The 17,364-nt window shown below is 41.6% G+C and overlaps 1 protein-coding gene across 2 annotated transcripts in view; it reads right to left on the reverse strand.

Annotated features, from left to right (window-relative positions):
* Nucleotides 1-17,364, reverse strand: part of TMEM184A (transmembrane protein 184A) — a 141,335-nt gene that overhangs the window by 90,207 nt on the left and 33,764 nt on the right. Inside the window, exon 1 of one of the 2 annotated variants that reach the window (XM_069209920.1) lies at nucleotides 7,574-7,594. The exons of the other annotated variant lie outside the window; for it this stretch is intronic. The gene's annotated coding sequence lies outside the window, so the exon portion shown is untranslated. Of the gene's footprint in view, nucleotides 1-7,573; nucleotides 7,595-17,364 lie in introns of those variants that run through there. 2 annotated transcript variants of the gene reach the window in all.

Consider the following 17,364-nt stretch of genomic DNA (forward strand, 5'->3'; position numbering starts at 1 on the left):
CGAAGACTTCATTGATTGCTGATCGTAATTGGTAATTATGAAAGGAAATTGTAAAATTGCATTGTGTTTCTTTTAGGTAACCAACTGCTGATTTTGATAAGAGCCCCAGCTAGGAGTTTTCTAAATTTATGTTGCTAAATTGTCTTTGCATGAAGTCCCACATGCCGATGCTAATTTGAGGTTAGATGAGGATTCCATATGTCGCACGATGCAATTTGAGATCTTGTTATGCTGACTAAATGTACGCAATTAGCTCATTACAGATTATCGTATTAGTGCTTTGCATTGCCATTATCGAATGCCTTGTGATTCAAATGCTACATAGATTACACTTGTTCCGACGTTATGGACAGCTATTAATGTTCATTTATGTTTATCATTTGGTGTTGAGACACATATATATTGTGCTAGCTTTATTAATATAGGGAAATAAATTCACTAACTTTGCAATAAACTGGTGTGGTTATTCCTGACTGAAAGGTCAGGGTTCGCCAAAATGTATTCTGGATTAATCGTTAAGTGTTATGTTGATCAAGGTATTGCTTATGTTCGTTATTGATTATTGATTTCAGGAAATTGATCGATTAAGAGTACAGAGAGTTCCCACTTAGTCAAAAGATTCATCGGCCTAAAGAGCGTCCGAACACAGGTAAATTGTTACTACGGTTCGCTCTATCAATGGCGTATTACTTTTTTGAAGAAAAAAAACAAAACAGTACATGAAAACAACCAAATGCGTCCAGATGGTGCCTCCACACTAAAACACGAAATATATCTAGCTTGTGCCTTCAGGAAATGACCTAAAAAACACAGCTTTATAAGCCTGAAGCTTAAGAGTTGGGGCAGATAAAGAGTTGCAGAGAGCCATCTGCAAACCTGGAGGAGCAAAGACAAGCCCCAGGAGGGAACAGGCCAGGGGAACAACAGTTGCTTATTAAAGACATTCTTCAAGAGCTGAGATGCCAGTTGTTCAATAGGTTGGGAATTTTGTCCAAGTAATCCCAAATGGCCTTCCACTAACTCTGCAGGAAGAAGACAGTCACACTCAACCAGAACCCTTCAAGGAGGACATCAAGGGTCCTCGTAGAATTGCAAATTTCGACAAGCAATCCCTTTCAGTGAATCAAGTCTCAAAGTTTCACTGTCATCTTAAGTGTGGATGACTTTTGGACTGCTAGATAGAGGGAGAACCAGAGCTACAGATGACCATTGAATTTATAGCCATAGCCCTCAGGCTGAAGACCCACAGAAGAAGCTGCAGCAGTGATTACTCTCCCAGGATCTCGGAATGCAGAATGGAGGGGCACCGCCTGGTGCCCAATAATCTTTTGCAGATCCCTGTGGAGGAAGACTAGCGGGGATGCCCACAAGAGTCACCCTGCTCCAGAGGACGGCAAGGACATGTAGGTAGAAATGCTTGAGTAAGTATTCAGGTCCTCATGTGGGTATTGTGTAGGCTAAAACAAACTTTTGAGTCTTATTATGATATGCAGGAAATTACCACATGAGAGTATGCTCTATTCCTGTACAAACAGAACTAGGCAGAAAGTCCTCTTTCCTTGGTCCCACATGTGGGCCGAATTTTTAAAGCATTTTAGGAATCCAAGTTTATAAATAGTACACACAAACATAGATCTGACCATTAGAAACTACAAATTGTGATTCACATATTCCATATGCACGCACCTTTCCAATCCAATCAAAAATTCAACTTACTACTAAAGAAAAATTGATATTATGTCTGATTCTTTAGTAAGTGAGTTGACTGATAATGCCAGAGGAGAGAAGGAAGTCAACTACCAAATGGACTGCCTATGGTGGTAGAAAAGGGGATGGAACACAAACACCTGCAGTTTCAGTAGTCTGGGCCAGGTGTGATCACAACACAAGACAGACAATTTTAATCTGCCTTCTGGTTGTTACGAAATTATGACTATTACTCCAAAGGAGCCCTGGCGCTACCAGAGAGAGGCTGCAGTACCAGAGCTCTGGCATGGGAGATTATGGTCTCTCACCTATTTATTTAAGCAACATATTCAAAACAGGCATAGCATTCAAGGACAGTCATGCAGAACAGCAGCAAACCCTACTTTTTAGGTTAAGCATGCAAGTGCGTTGACCTGTTATAAGTCTAATGGCCTTTTAACCATGCCCACCTCACACCCATAACTTTCACTCATTTATGGGCTTGCCTTTCAAAAATCTTTTGTGATCATTTTCAAATGCTTTACATTTGTCCCGTCTTGGGGAGGTTCTGTTACCGCCTTGCAGACTGACCCTTTTACACGGATAATTGCACGATTGCCAATATGTTTGACTGGACGAACTTCTTTTTCTTTTTGTGTCTCTCCTTCGTGCTCATGCTCATGGCGGCCAGGGCACTTTGAATCGGCTTGCTTATGTGAACTGTTTTTCTTTTCATTTTTCAGTTATGTGGCAAAAAAGGTCCAGTAAGGAATTTACAACGACCATAGCCAATGCGAGGCCCATTGCATTGCAAATGCTGATTTCATTTGCCGGAAATGCAGACACCTGAAGAACTGCACTCCTGTTTCACTTTCTTCCCCTTTACTCAGCTTCCAAGAGTGTTCAGATACAATGGGCAACATTACATTGAAATACATCATTTGCACTGCCCAACAGCAACAAAAAAACATCAGTCGCCTGAAATGTTGACATGACTTCTTATGCTCTTTGCATTTCACTTAATTAAGAGAGGGTAATGTTTGAAGACCCAGTCAGAAGTTTAGTCTAGAGCATAAACCATAAAAGATATGTATGATCCATTCATTCAAGATGTTTTATTGTAGCTTTTTGTGTGCAGTTTCATTCAGGTGGTATGAGTTTCCTCAGTATTGCTGCAGCACAGCAAAAAGTAAAGGACGATAAAAACAGAGTTGCTTGCCCAGGCGGTTTAAGAATTTGCGTGACGTGTTTTTATCAGTAATTAAACGTGTGGTGCAAAAAATGAAATGTGGAAAAAAACACTTGGATCCCAAAATGTATTGGCAAAAAGGGGGAAAGGTAAGCAGGCAAGACTAGGATTATTCGGAAGGAATAGTATAGGGTAAGGAACGACTGCAGAGAAAAAGATACAGGGGTGCTGTTCAGATGATCATGAGGATCTCAACTGGCACTAAAAAAGAAAAAAGTAAGATTAATTTTAAAAAATGCAAAAAAGGATTTGGGGAGGGGGTACTGCGATTCTCGCAGACAGAAAAAACAGTTTTTACAAAAATAACAAAATATTACTTTTTGATTAAAACAATAATGGATTTAAAGATTCAGAAATTCAATATTAATCAAGCTGAGATTAATCTTGGAGCGATTAATGCACCTGATAGAAAATATGGACACATAACTGTTGGGAGAATTGGCCGTATATAACAAATGGAGTGTCAGGTGGAAAAATACACAAGCATTTTAAATTCCCATGTCACCACTAAGATAAAAAATGAAAACAGAAAAAAATAAAGTGATAACATAGTCCTGGTACTATACGACTGTCCGAATGGATTAAACAATGTATTTCTCAAGGTGAAGAATGTCGCCCTAATGTAAAGTTTCTGAAAAATGTAAGTAGGAAGAAAGGCACTATGCTGTATAGGGAGCTGCAGGATACAATGGGAGACATAATCAATGACAATGGTCTTGATACTCAATAAAAAGCTAAGAATTGTTGCATTGATCTACAGTACTTTGCGAACACCAATGTGAAGTGGAATCCCTCAGATAAAAGGATTGTTGGTATGGAATATCTAGTTTTAAACCAGAGATCCAAACAAAATAAATTGAAAACAAGATGTAAAAAAATGACGTCACTCACCTCCCAAGGACGCAATAGTTAAAGGACAGATTTTAAAGCAAATAAAGCACCTCTTTACTACCCATACCACGGAGTACTATGGATTCTGGCTAATTTTAGAGCACAGAAAAAGTCCATATTCTATTCAGAATGGAAGTCAACACGCAACTGGCAAATTTGGATCCTAAAAGAACAAATATAATACATGCGGCAGGCAGGCTAGGCTGAAAAAAGATATATTAACCCCTTTATGAGGAAACACTGGTGTAAAGAATCCCTCACGATTTGTACTCAGCATATCGCTAGTCGTCTGGGAGTTTCAAAAAACTCTGTCAATTACCTAATCACATAAAGTCTATAAAGTTAAAAAAAAAAAAAAAAAAAAAAAGTCAATTTTCAGTACACATACCTTGTAGATGTGTAAATTCCAGTGAATTTTTCATGGAATTCTCTTCAGAATCTCCAAGAAATTATGCATTCTGCAAAGATTCCTGGGAACATGGAATTTCTGCAGAAAAGAAGCAAAAACATTGCGTTCTGCATGGACCCTTCTCAGGGGACATCTATGTGATATTCCAAGTAAAGTTTCGTAGCAAATTCTGCTCGATTTCAGGAATCACTATGGTGGGCAAAAACCAAACAGGAAGATAAAACCCTTTTCTAAAATATGCAAGTTTTCTAGAGCATGCTTCAAGAAATTCTCTGAAAAGCGCATGTAATGTCTGGAAGATTTTCTTTTTCATACTTTGTAATAAAGGTATCTCATGGGTTACAAAATGAAATTTGAGGGAAGAACAGTAAAGCAATATCCATTTAATAATCTCTGTTAAAAATAGGCACCCTCCACTTAACTGATCTATAGCATCATTACACAATTAATGAAAACCTAATTTTTCATTTCGGCAAGCACGTTGTAGGCCATTAACTCCTCTATTTAGAATACAAAATAATCACTAAACCTGCATAAAGACTCCTTTCTCACTTTGCTGTTGACTAACAGAATTGCGTTTTCTCTACTATAAAACCGGATCAAACATCTCTTCCAGTTTTAATACTAGTTAGTGGACCTATACGTTCAGTGTATAAATATATGTCTAGGAAGCATCACAAAACAAAATAAAATAAAATGATGGACGGAGTGTTGAAACTTTTCAAACACTCATCCCCAGTCACAGATATGGGTTTAATTCATTGTTATTTTGCTTGCCATGTCACCCTAGTTTGGACCCAGCCACATGCAAATTAGTCTTGACCCTCTTCAATTATCCTAAAAAAAGGTCAAACATTTGGTTGTGCCCTGTTTCGTCTCTAAACATCTGAATACAGTAAGTCATAAAAAATTGTGTTCTGCTTAAAAGTTCCACTGGCAAACCCTCCTTTTTTCTTGAAACTGCACACACGGGTTACTTCTAAAGCATCTCCAGTTTCCACAGACAATTATGCAAGGTTTTTCAAAATATTTCACTTGGCAAACAAAGTATTTAGCTGAATAGAAAAATACCATTGTACAATATGCTTGAAAAGGCCCGCTGAATGATCAGAAAATAGGAAAGATTCAATTGTGCTGAAATTTGTAACAAATGGAAGAGTTGACAGAAACTTTTCAGAAACAGTGCTTGTCATTTCCTTGTAAGGAAAAAAACATAGGGTTTGTTTCCAAATCAGAAAATCTGTCAAATTCCAACTACTGTTGCAATTTATGTTGAAAAAACACAATGAACTAACCAATGCACATTATTCTATGAAAGAAATATTGTCTTTTTAAAAAACAAAACAAAAAATCACCACAAATGCTTTTAAAGATTTCACTGAAGCTCCCATAGAATCATGCGTAAGAAAAATTGGTTTATGTCAAATCAAAATAGGGCTGTGGAACGTCTTGGTGACTATCAAATATAATGTATGGCTGAGTTTTATACACAATTATATATAAGAATTCTCAAATCATTTTAAGCACACAAAATTTATTATTGCTCCTAAATAGTTAGCTATTAAGGTAGAACAATGCCTTGAGGTCATAGACATCACATTAGCAAAGCCACTTCAATAATATGTATATTTTGTAATAGAGAGTGAATGTCTTGGAAGGGGGAAGTAATCTTCAAGGTGCCCTTTCCACAGCCGTCAAGATCTAGCAAATTTGGTAACCCAACTCACCATTGGTTATTTCAATTAATATAGATTTTTGCCATTTGTTGTTTGTTGTTTGTTCGGCGCAATTCTGTGAAGTCGCCAAGTCCTCCTTAAAACTAGAATTAGGGGAAAGAGAACACATTCACAAAAGGGAACGTGATCCCCAACAAGACACTTTAAATCACAACCCTAAACCCTACAATGTGTTAAAGAAGACAAAAATAAGGGCTGTCACTCTGATCCACGCCAGAATTTAGGAGGTTGATAGTCTTGACAGTATGTTTTAACAAGTCCATACAGGCACTGGTGGAGATCTTGAGAACCCAGCCCATTTTCTCCTCTCCTTTATGTATAAACTAGTGCAGGGACACAAAACTTTCCTTAGGAGACCACTGCCAGGGTTGCTGAATTACTGACATCTTACGAAAACCAATTAAAACTCACCAGTTTTTAAAAGCTCTGTCTTTAGGACGAGCATGCAAGCGCTCTGATGTGTTGTAAAATATCTGTGGACTGTTAATCACACCCACTTCATGCCCATCACTAACACTCGTTCATAAGCTTGCCTTTAAAAAAATCCTTTATCATCATTGGTAAATGCTTTATGTTTATCCTCCCTTGGGGCAGTTTTGTTACTGCCTTGGCCATCGACCGTGTTACACGGACATTTGCATGTTTGTTGATACGTTTGATTGAGAGCAAACTTTTTTCCTTTTGTGTCTCTCCTTAGCGCTCACGCTCATAGCGCTTTGAACTGGCTTGCATACGTCAACTGTTTTACTTTTCATTTTCAATTTATGTGGCAAGAAAAGTCAAGTTGGGAATTTACAACGTTAATAGGTCTGACTCGAGCAAACACGAGACCCATTGCATTTCAAATGCTTGTTTCCCTAGCTGTGTCACATGTGCACAACTTCAAGGGTGGAATTCAGTCCTGCACACTCCTTTCTGACTCTAATGATGGCAGTGCTGTTACATTTCCCACTTTACTTGGAGTTCAAGTTATGATCTGAATCGAGATCAGGATTTGTGGCTCTCTCCAATCATTGGCCTGTTGCTGTATCGTAACATTTTTCAGCCAGTCGGCTTCACCCATTATTGTAGCATTTGCATATTTCTTTCTGTCTACTACCGCATTTCAGCCACTGACTAACCTCAATGTGATTGAAGACATTCTACCCTTTCACAAGGAACACAACACACACAGTAGCTCTTTTCAGCAACAGACACTACTAATATTGGCAAAGAGTGCTTTCTAAAACCAACAAAACAATGTAGGCAATTGGATTTGGAAGGGCCCGGCCCAATAAACGTTTGCAAAAACCACGACCAAACAAAAGAAGCACTGACAAAGTCAAAAGTTTGGTAGCTAAAACCAGCCCTATTGGCATTAACAGTGCCTGTTCTAGAAATATGGATCAGGTATACATACACCTTACAGGTGCAACCTGGCACCGTTCTTGCAAGCTGAACCCTAGACGACTGGGGTTGCCTTACTCTGGGACTTGTAAAGTTTAAGGTGCAAACATTCAGTTTAAGAAGGAGGGCAGGCAAGCATAGTACTTTCTGAGTTAGTGCTTTTGAGCCCATCAAAAGCGATTTTAAAAAAAATAGTTTCTTTAACCTTTCACTTACATTGAACGTTTCGAGAGTGGACACAAGATTTTAGAGCTGGTAAGGCACATCTCTTTTCAACAAAGCTAACATGGCGCTACGCTTGTCCCACAGAATGAAAGAAAGAATGGGTGACTGACAGGGAAGAGTTGAGGACGGATGACGTCAGAAGCAGAGGTGTCGGCTGGCAAGAAAGGGGTCAGCTGACTGGCTGAGTCATGCCTGGGCCGGAGAACAATGGAGGGAGCGGCAGAGGCCGTGAGGGTAGATAATGGCGCAAAACAATAAAGCGTGCACAGACACTCCCATGCGAACCACGAGCATCTTTTATTTACAGCGCATGGAAACGGCAGGATCTAATATGAAGCACTACAGAAATAAATATCAGAGTCTACCATAGCCAGAGAATTATCATAATTAAAGGAGGGAGAATTTAGAAGAACATGATAGTCACAGAGCAGAGGTGGGTAAGCCAACATTTTAACAGGGCGAGCCGAGCCAGGGCCGATCCAAGGGCCTGGCTTGGCTCTCAGAGCCCGTGTTCGCACCCTAAAAATGTTTGCCATGAAAATCATACAACAAACATCACATAAAATATGAATAAAGTCTCTTCAAAGTTCATAAAAGTATTTCTTTAAGATGTGGATGGTTTGACCTCAATACTTCACAATATAGCACTGCATTGAGAAGTATTGAACTTAGAACTATCAATGCGCGGCTGCACCCTGGCGACAGTGCTACTGCTGTACTGTGAAGCAAGTCACTTATATGAAGCCTGTTTATGGCACAGCTGGTTATAGAAAGAACATTATAGTCTATTGAATCAGCCACAACAGGTTTTGTACAGCTGGTATTCCGAACTCACGTATTGGAAGGTGCATTGATATGCTATAGGGGAAAAAGGTGGATTGGTAAAATAAAATATTTGCCTCTAATCGCACCTTTTGGTTAAGCAGGGAAGCTGTGATTAATCCGGGTTTTTTGGTTTCTCGTGGTATAAATCAGTTATTAAATGTCTCACTTTTGTCTCCAATGTTAGCTTTCGGTGTCACCCCTTGGAACGCAGGGTAGGGTGGGCGCGGCTGCAGAAGCCATGTGAAAGCTCGGCTCGGCTCGCCAGGAGCTTGAGGTTCCAACGGGACTTCATGATGGGCCAGAGCAAGGATTCAAGGTCAAGCCTGGCTCGAGCTTTCAGTGGCCCGCCACCCCTCAGGAAGAGTGGGGAGCTGCTTGCCCCCGTACGTGTCAATTCTCTGAAGTGCTAGTGGAAGTGACTTCACCCACTTGAAAAAAACTTGCTTTTCCTTTAGAAACTGCAGAATGTAATACACACTGGCAGCACCAGCAGGCCTGGCAAGCCTGCAATTTAATATTTTTTTTGCAAATACATAATAGGCATATATAGTTTTAACTTTAAAAATGCAACCCCCTACAAACCCACTCTACTCTGTCCCACTTCTGCACTATTCTCAACTCTGCCCCACTGCACTCTACGCCTCTCTATTCTACACCATTACACTCTTCGCCACTGTACTCTACACCATTATAGTCTAGGCCACTTCACTCTACTCTGCAAAACTCCACTCTACCTCACTTTGCAACACTGCACTCAATGCCACTGCACTCTATGCCAGTGTAACCTACTCTGCAACACTGCACTCTGTGCCACTTTACGTCAGAACACTATGCCACTGCACTCTGCGCTGCACCACTGCACTCTACACCACTTCACTCTACCCTGAAACAATCTACTCTACAACACTGCTCTCTAGGTCAATCTGCTCCACTCTATACCACTGCACTCTGCTCTAAACCACTGACTGCACTCTATGCCACTGCGCTCTATGCAAGTGCACTCTACTCTATGACACTCTATTCTGCAACGCTGCACTCTCTGCCTCTGAACTCTACATCACTTCACTGTATGCCACAGAAGTCTGCATCACTCTACTCTATGCCTCTACACTCTGCACCACCTTACATCATGCCACTCTAATATGCACCACTCTACTATCCACCACTCTAATCTACAATGCTGCATTGTACGCTGCGGACTTCTATGCTGCTGCACTCTACAGCACTATACTTGGCAAAACTCTATGCTAAGGCACTCTTCAGCAGTCCAATCTATGCCACTGCACTCTACTCTGTACCACTGTACTCAACACCACTGCACTCTATGCCAATGCACTCTACAACACTCTACTTTGCAACACTGCACTCTACCACACTCAACTTTGCACTACTGCATTCTATGCCAATGCACTCTACAACACTTACTCTACACCACTCTACTTTGCATCACTTCAGTCCACACCAGTGCAATCTGCAGCACTCCACTCTACACCATTGCACTCTATACCACTCTATGCCCCTCTAATACACGACACTACTACACTTTTGCCATTACATTCTACAACACACCACACCACTCTCCTCTACACCACTAACTTCTAGCCGTGCTGAACAGAAGCAACCCTGGTGTACAACATGGCTAAAACACATTGGCAAAGCCGATAACTCTTGCATAGGTGAGACCTACTGGCTTTGCCAATGCTTTTCAAGAGGATATGAATCAGTGGCTGAAATGACATGACCCAGTGCTATATGCGGTGGTGAGCAGAAGCAAAATCTGAATGATAGCTGAACAGACCGGAGGGAGAGGGAGAGAAGGAGAATACAAAATCTTAGGAATTCAAAAGTTATAGGTATAGCTTTATAGTTATAACTTAAAGTTATAATGGACACCCACTCAAAAATTACTATAACGTGCACATCTCCGTATAGATCGTGGTCAACTTGCTAGCCAGACTAAACTTAATTAGAATTTGCTCGCCTTCCCCATGCACAGGTTATACCCTTTCATATTACATCACTTATAGCACATTAAATCACAGCATTCACAACAACACTCACAGCATCTCAAATCATATAATGTATGCGAAAACTGTGCATGGTAGAGGACCGAGTTATAGTTAATAGTCTCGCTTGTGAATTGACAACACTCTATACTGAGGTACTTGAGTTATAGTAAGCTTTGGCCAGGGCTTAGATTACAGCTTTAAGTTGTAACTATAAAGTTATGACTATAATTTTTGAATTTCTAAGGTTTATGTTTTGTTGGTTTTCCATCAAAATATTAAATAAAGTATTCCTAACTATAATTAATCATATACCTTTGTTTTTTCCATTGAATTTGTATGTTTTTTCTAAATATGTTTCCAATCATATAATGTGGTTTACTGTGGTATTAATTATCTAATTATTTTTGGGTACAACAATACTTTTGCAATCATTCAAAGTTTATTATGAAGGTAATTAGTGTCTGCATGATTGTTTTAATTTCATTTCCACTTCCTTGAAAGTACCGCTGTACCTACGTAAATTTTAAAAATGATATTTACACCAAATAATTATTCTTTCGTGGCTTGTTATGTTTTCATAGTATACGTGTTAATATTGTAACTGTAGGTTGTGTTTGTGAACTATACGGTTGCAGCAATATTATTAAGATGCCACCCCATTACTTTCATTTTTGTAAAACAGCATTTCTTTGGCTTACACACCTCTGTCAATTGGAGGAAACAGGAAAAGTATATCCCTGAGCCCCATGCCATTAGATACCGTCAACAGAGAAGGTTGTGCTTTTTGGAAGATATATTTTTTTCCAAAGCCACTTTGCTCCTTTTGGATAACTGTAATGGCTGAAGAAGATGATCCAGTGCTGTTGCAACAGGAAGAAGAAGAGGTGGCTCGAAGGAAGAAATTAAAGGAATCCATTATATGTTTTTTTTTCCCATTCCCATCTGAAAAAAAAACAATACCTTACGTGTTACATGCCACCTACGTAACAAAGTTATTTCCAAGTGGAAATATCAAGCAAAGGATGAAAGGGGGGGGGGGGTACGGGAATGCATCTTCTTCAGCACTGGGAATCTTCAGTGGTAAACTGGTGTTGCGCTCTGGCTTGGTGATGATCAGGGTAGTTGCTGATTGGTACTGTGTGCCACATGGCACATGTTGAGTGTTCCCTCTTCTGGGACTTCCGTGGGGCTTCTATTCCAAGGCGTTCCCTCTTTTGCAACCTTCTTCAATGGGAGCTGTGGGTCTGTCTTCTTTTTCTGGTTGGTGAAGGATTTGCACCTGGAGTTGTCGTTGCCACTGGGCATGGTTGTATGGGTGTGGCATGACGATGTAGTCCCTGGACCACAGTTGCAGCACAGTGTACATCTGTCCACCTTCTAGTTTGGCCTCACTTTCCCAAGATCTTCTCCTGTCTAGGGTTGTGTCCATCTGGCAGGCGTGGAGAACCAGTGTGGTCTTTCTGGAGTTCTGAATCTCTTTAGTTGGTAGCACTCTGTGGGTTGCATCTGATGATCCTGGTGCCTTCCACATCTCCATCATGCACTGTCAATACTCTTCTCCCTCGTCCTCCTCGGCTCCTCCGATTCTCTTCATCTCAGAGGGCATTGGGCTTCGACTGTTCCGCGGATGGGACAGTGGTCTGCTCCTGGCTGGGTGCCTTTGCAGGCTTTGTCACTGTGATTTGCGGGAGTACCTTAGCTGGCAGTCACCGGTCTGTTACTGTCCTCTCTTGGCAATGTCTCTCATTTGGTCCAGGGCATGCTTTTTTGTATTTCTTTGGCAAGCAATGAGATGATGGTGTAGTATCTCTAGGTGTGCGAGTGCTGGCCAGCTCCTCGGGAGAGCTCCCAGACTGGTCAGCATGGATCAGTGTGCTCAACCTCATCCTCTTTTCTTCTATTTGGCGAGTCACTTCTCTTGCTATAAAGTGTCCACATTTCTGTACTCCTTGTGTGTGGTGCTCTGCCTCCCCTCATTTCCAGTATCTGAAGGTTGCTGCAGCGGGAGCCAAACAGTAATTTTACCTTCCTGCAGTGCCGGCAGGAGAACATCCATGGTCTGAGCGGTGTGTAGGGGGGCTGGTGCAGCCTCTCGCCTGTGCCTCCGATCACAGTAGGCTGCCACCAGGGATGCGGATGGTGATCTCAGCACCTTTCATGGCTTCTCCCTCTGAGCCGATTCAGTAGCTCCAGTCCGGGAAAAGGAGGCAAGAGGCTTCTCCCATTGCTGCATGTGCCTTGGTATTTGAGGTGGGCACAATGTAGCTCCGTGTTTTCCTTGCCCTGTTAACTTTGGAAGTCAGTGGGATTCTGAAAGCAAATGGCACAGCTGCAGTGTAGTTTGGTCTTTGCTTCACCTGTGGTGCTGCTCCTCCTGGTACAGCGCTTCCTGTTCTTTCAGCACTCCGTGCTCCGAGTGCTTCTTTGCACTTTGATCACGTTGTTCCCTCTCTTGCTGGGCATAATGCTGAAGTTGCATGACTGCCACAGGAAGCAGACCAGTCTTCTCTACTTCCTGCATATAGGTGGTGGTCAGCCAGTAGGGGGTGCACTGTGCTTTCTGCACACATCCTAGTTTCTGAATCCCACACACAGGGGGCTCACCTCCCACCCTGCCGTGCGAATGCTGCTCCTGGCTGGCTTCTGCTTCTATCAGCTGCTGCAAAGCAGCCTAGGGTCACTTTACCTGTTGGGCTGTACCTGAAGCAGTGTGCTCCTGCCTCTTGGTAGTCTTCCTCCCCTGTCTTGGTGGGGAACAAAGGCATGTTTTGTAGAGTGGCTGCGGGAGCTAACCTGTCTTTTCTGTCTCTTATTAGGGCCGCAGCGCCTGGATGCTTCAGCCCTTCTATAATGAGGGAGGCAGGCGGAGGGTTGATCCCTCTACTGAAGGTACATGGGTGGTGTTGGGTGTGGAGAGTGCGGCTCTGTATTCTTCTTCTTAGGGAGACACCAGGAACTTTGGAAGGTGGTTGGGGCCTGGCACGCAGCACATGGCCTCCTCAGGCAGCATTAACCAGTTTGTCCATTGCTTATCTAGTCATTTCTTAGTTCTGTAACTCTATAGAAGGCCAGCTCCAGGTGCCGCATCCTGCCATGTCGCTGTTCCCAAGCCTGATGGGATTGGGGAATGTTCGCAGAGTGCTGCTACTAGTTTCTGCCGGACATGGGCTGGCTGCACCCCAGTGTTGCGTGTCATGCGGGTGCACTTCACAAGCCCCAAACCTTTTGCCTTTCCCCAGTCTGCTTTATCTACTGCACACACCAGGCGGGCTCCTCAGCCATTGTGCTGCACCTCCTCACCATCAGGGCAGCAGTTGCTTTTGGCCCTTTTCTCTCTTGCCTAGAGATGGAAGTCTCAGGTATGTTGAGCAGTTCCCCTGCAGCCTCCCTCACCAGTACGGCTGCAATGATGACGGCGATATCTTTTCCTCTCAGACCAGGACGTGGTGTTTTGTCTACACCTCTCACAGTCGGAGGCGACTGTCCATATGTTTGGGGCACTGCGGAAGCTGGGCCAAATACGCCTCATTGCCAATGTACCATGGTGGGACCCTAGGCCCACATGGTGATTAATGAATGACACAGACAGCAGTCATATAGTTAGAGGACTGGTCCAGGGTATGAGTGCCCCTCCTCTTTATTCGTAGGAACACCTGACTGAATGGCATGATGGATGGGTATGGGGTGGTTGATAGTGCAGCCCCAGGGGATGGACTGCATCATTACATGTCCAGCATGACACTACAAGAGCCACCCTATATTATGTCTAATTTTAATTTGTCATATATAATTTTTATTTCAATAAGTACCGAGATACTTTCTAGATACTTTTGAGAAAGTACTGTGGTACTTCATAAACATTTAAAAAATATATAACTCCACAAAACTACTTTTCCCTTATTCTACAGAGTTTGGTAAACTGAATAATTTCTTCCTATCCATTACAAAAAATTAGTAAGCTATATTTCATGTTAAAAAAAAAAAAAAAAAAAAAAAAGAAAAGAAAAAGAAAAACAGTGTGGTCTAAACAATATGGCTGCTTTTCATTTTGCAAGGCCTTCGATTAACCACTACCACCGAACACAGGTGTAGCTGAGATAGCCATGCAGATCTGGTCATCCTTCCCGGCGGTGCCATCTGATTCAGCTGTGTTGGGTGTGCTGTTGATGCTGGGTTCTGGGTGTCATCTTATCTCCTTGATCTATAATGCGATAAAGGCTGAAGTAGTGCCTGGGCAGCCACAGGTTCGGTAGGCTTGTTAGGTGGATGTTAGGGGGCCCTTTTTCGGACGTGGATTGGGCCAGGATCTGTGCATTATTGAAATCTGTGTCTGGCAATGCCTGCTTTAAGTTGATTCACTTCAATGTTGTACATCACACATACCTTACACCTCCAAGTAAACATTGGTTTAATTTAGCCCTTAGATATTGCTGTCCCCGCTGTGGTTTTGTGGAGGCTGATTTTATGCATTTGGGGTGGAGCTGTTTGTTGGTGGGGGCTTTCTGGTTATCCGTAGTGGGTAGACTACAGCGGACACTGCCTTAGCTTGTTACTCAGCATTGTTTTTTGGGGAATGTTGTTCATCCCCAGAAGAGTAAGATGTCATCTTGTTTCTTGCAGTTGGCTCTAGTGTTGGCTAGGAGGTGGGTTGCCATTGCTTGGAAGACAGTTAAGGCCCCCACTGTAGACCTGTGGGTTTGAGATGTTTCTCAGTGGTCAATGGCTGAGAAACTGCATCTCCGATGTGCACAAATGGATGATACAACAGCAAGCACATCTGGAGGTTTAGGGCCACACATTTCTGGGCGATGAGGGGAGCATGCCTGATTATGAATTTACTCATAGTGACACATCTCTATCCACTGGAGAGGGCCCAGAGTACACTGAGGAAAGTATATCAGGGATATGTCACACCCTGATTGATGACAGTTCTGTTACTACCAATATGTACTGCATTACGTCTGTATTCGTAAATCTGGTGTGCATAAGACTGTACTGATACAGATATTTCGCTGCGACCCATTGTTGACAATGCTAATTTGTTACTTGAAATTAGTAACATGATAGATAAATGTTTTAACCCCCCCCCCAATAATATTGTGTTTCGCCACGTACTCTGGTATACAGTGAAGGTACCATGTATGTGTTTTTCCATTAGTACTATAAAACAGCTGAACAAATTTAGACCAAAAAACAAAAAGGGCCCTTTCCACACCATAATATTTATTTTTCCATATTTCATGTAAACAAATGCAGCCATTTTGTTGCTACGTTTGTTTAAAAACGTTTATGCAAAATGCATTGGTGGAAAAATGCGTTATGGAACCTCTCTTTTTTCTTTGCATCACATTAACTATCGCCAAAAAACTCTCCATTATTAGCCAATGTAGAAAAATAAGTAGGTCTGCAAAGTTTCAAGGAGATTCATCATAAGGTTACAAAGTTATTAGCAAGCAAAAACTTTGAAGAACTCCTATCTCTGCTAACTGTAACTACAGAGTGGCTAGTGGCACTCATATATATATATATATATATATATATGTAATTTAATGTAATTGTCAATTACAAGAGGCTAACAAGAAAGCTACAATGGTTTTTACCCCACACCTAAAAAGATCTTAGTATAACAAGAGCCCTCATTTTTTATGCAAATTCTAAAGATATTTCCTCATTTTTCTGTTTTTCGTTGTAAAAACCTTTCAATGGATGCAAGCAGAGGTTGACGTAGGCAGGATCTGTGGGGAAAGACGTGCCTATATTTTTTCAAACTATAAAACAGTTTCCCTACATTTTGTTTAGTTAAAAGACAACCATCCCGGGATACTTAATTCTGACACCCGAGATGCCTTGGCTGAAAGGGAAAGAAGGTCGTCTGTACTAGAGGCCAGGGAGAGCATAGCGCTAAAGAAGAAACAAGCCTTCTCGCCAGGATGCCACCTACTTGAAAGAAATGTGAACAATTGGTCATTCTGCAAATGTAAAGCGTGCACGGAAGGCAGTATTTGCTTTACTTGATGGAGTCACTTGATATTTCATGATGACAGAAATGTATTCCTTTTGAGAGGTAATGTAAGGTGTTATCAGCTGAGCGTTAGAGAGCATGCTTTTAATGGATATATACAAATGTTTGCACTAGTTACAGTCGGATTGCTTATTACTAAAATCTATAATTTGAGAGGAATTTCTTTTTATCTTTAATCTAAATCTTTTTGCGCATTTTGACAGTGTATTATCATACTGAGTGTAATGCAAGGTTCTTAATTTTTTTCTAATTTTATCTATATTATAAAGGGTAAACCACAACATAAGCGGCATAATAAAAATATAATAACATGGCCACAGTAGAGCAATTCCGGAAGCAATTCTGTAGGCAATAATCAGTCCTATTTCCAACCCTCCACTCCTGCTTCCCCCAACCCCATTGTCCCACCAGTGTAATGCAAGTTTAAAATAAAATAATGACTTGCAAATGTACAGTGCTTTCTGTCACAGGCTGGGATCTGATAGCACTAAAAATGCAAAAGTCACTATTACCCACTGCACCAACCAAGACTTAATTTTGTGGTTTACTGGTTATGCACACACACATCTGGAGCGATTGCATTAACCCATAGATATTTCATATCATGAAATACTGCACTTCTCACAGATTAGTTTAACTTGCATTCATTTTTTCATTTAAGGTGGTTACATTATTTTATATGAATTACATGAAGGAGAAAGACCAACAAAATATTTACCCCAGCCCCACACTCACTGACCCCGCTCCCACTGCACTCAGGATCACAGTTCCTACACTTTTTAGGGTCGAGCATGCGTAGCATGCGCTTGCACATGTGTATCGCTTGCGAGACGCTGTAGTAGTTAGAAAAGGGCTCGGAGCCCCGCCCATGTCACGTCAGTGTCTTTCACTGGTTCGTGGGCTTGCCTTTTAACATCTGCTTGCTT

The sequence above is a fragment of the Pleurodeles waltl genome, chromosome 10, assembly GCF_031143425.1.
Source record: "Pleurodeles waltl isolate 20211129_DDA chromosome 10, aPleWal1.hap1.20221129, whole genome shotgun sequence".
Classification (NCBI taxonomy): Eukaryota; Metazoa; Chordata; class Amphibia; order Caudata; family Salamandridae; genus Pleurodeles; species Pleurodeles waltl.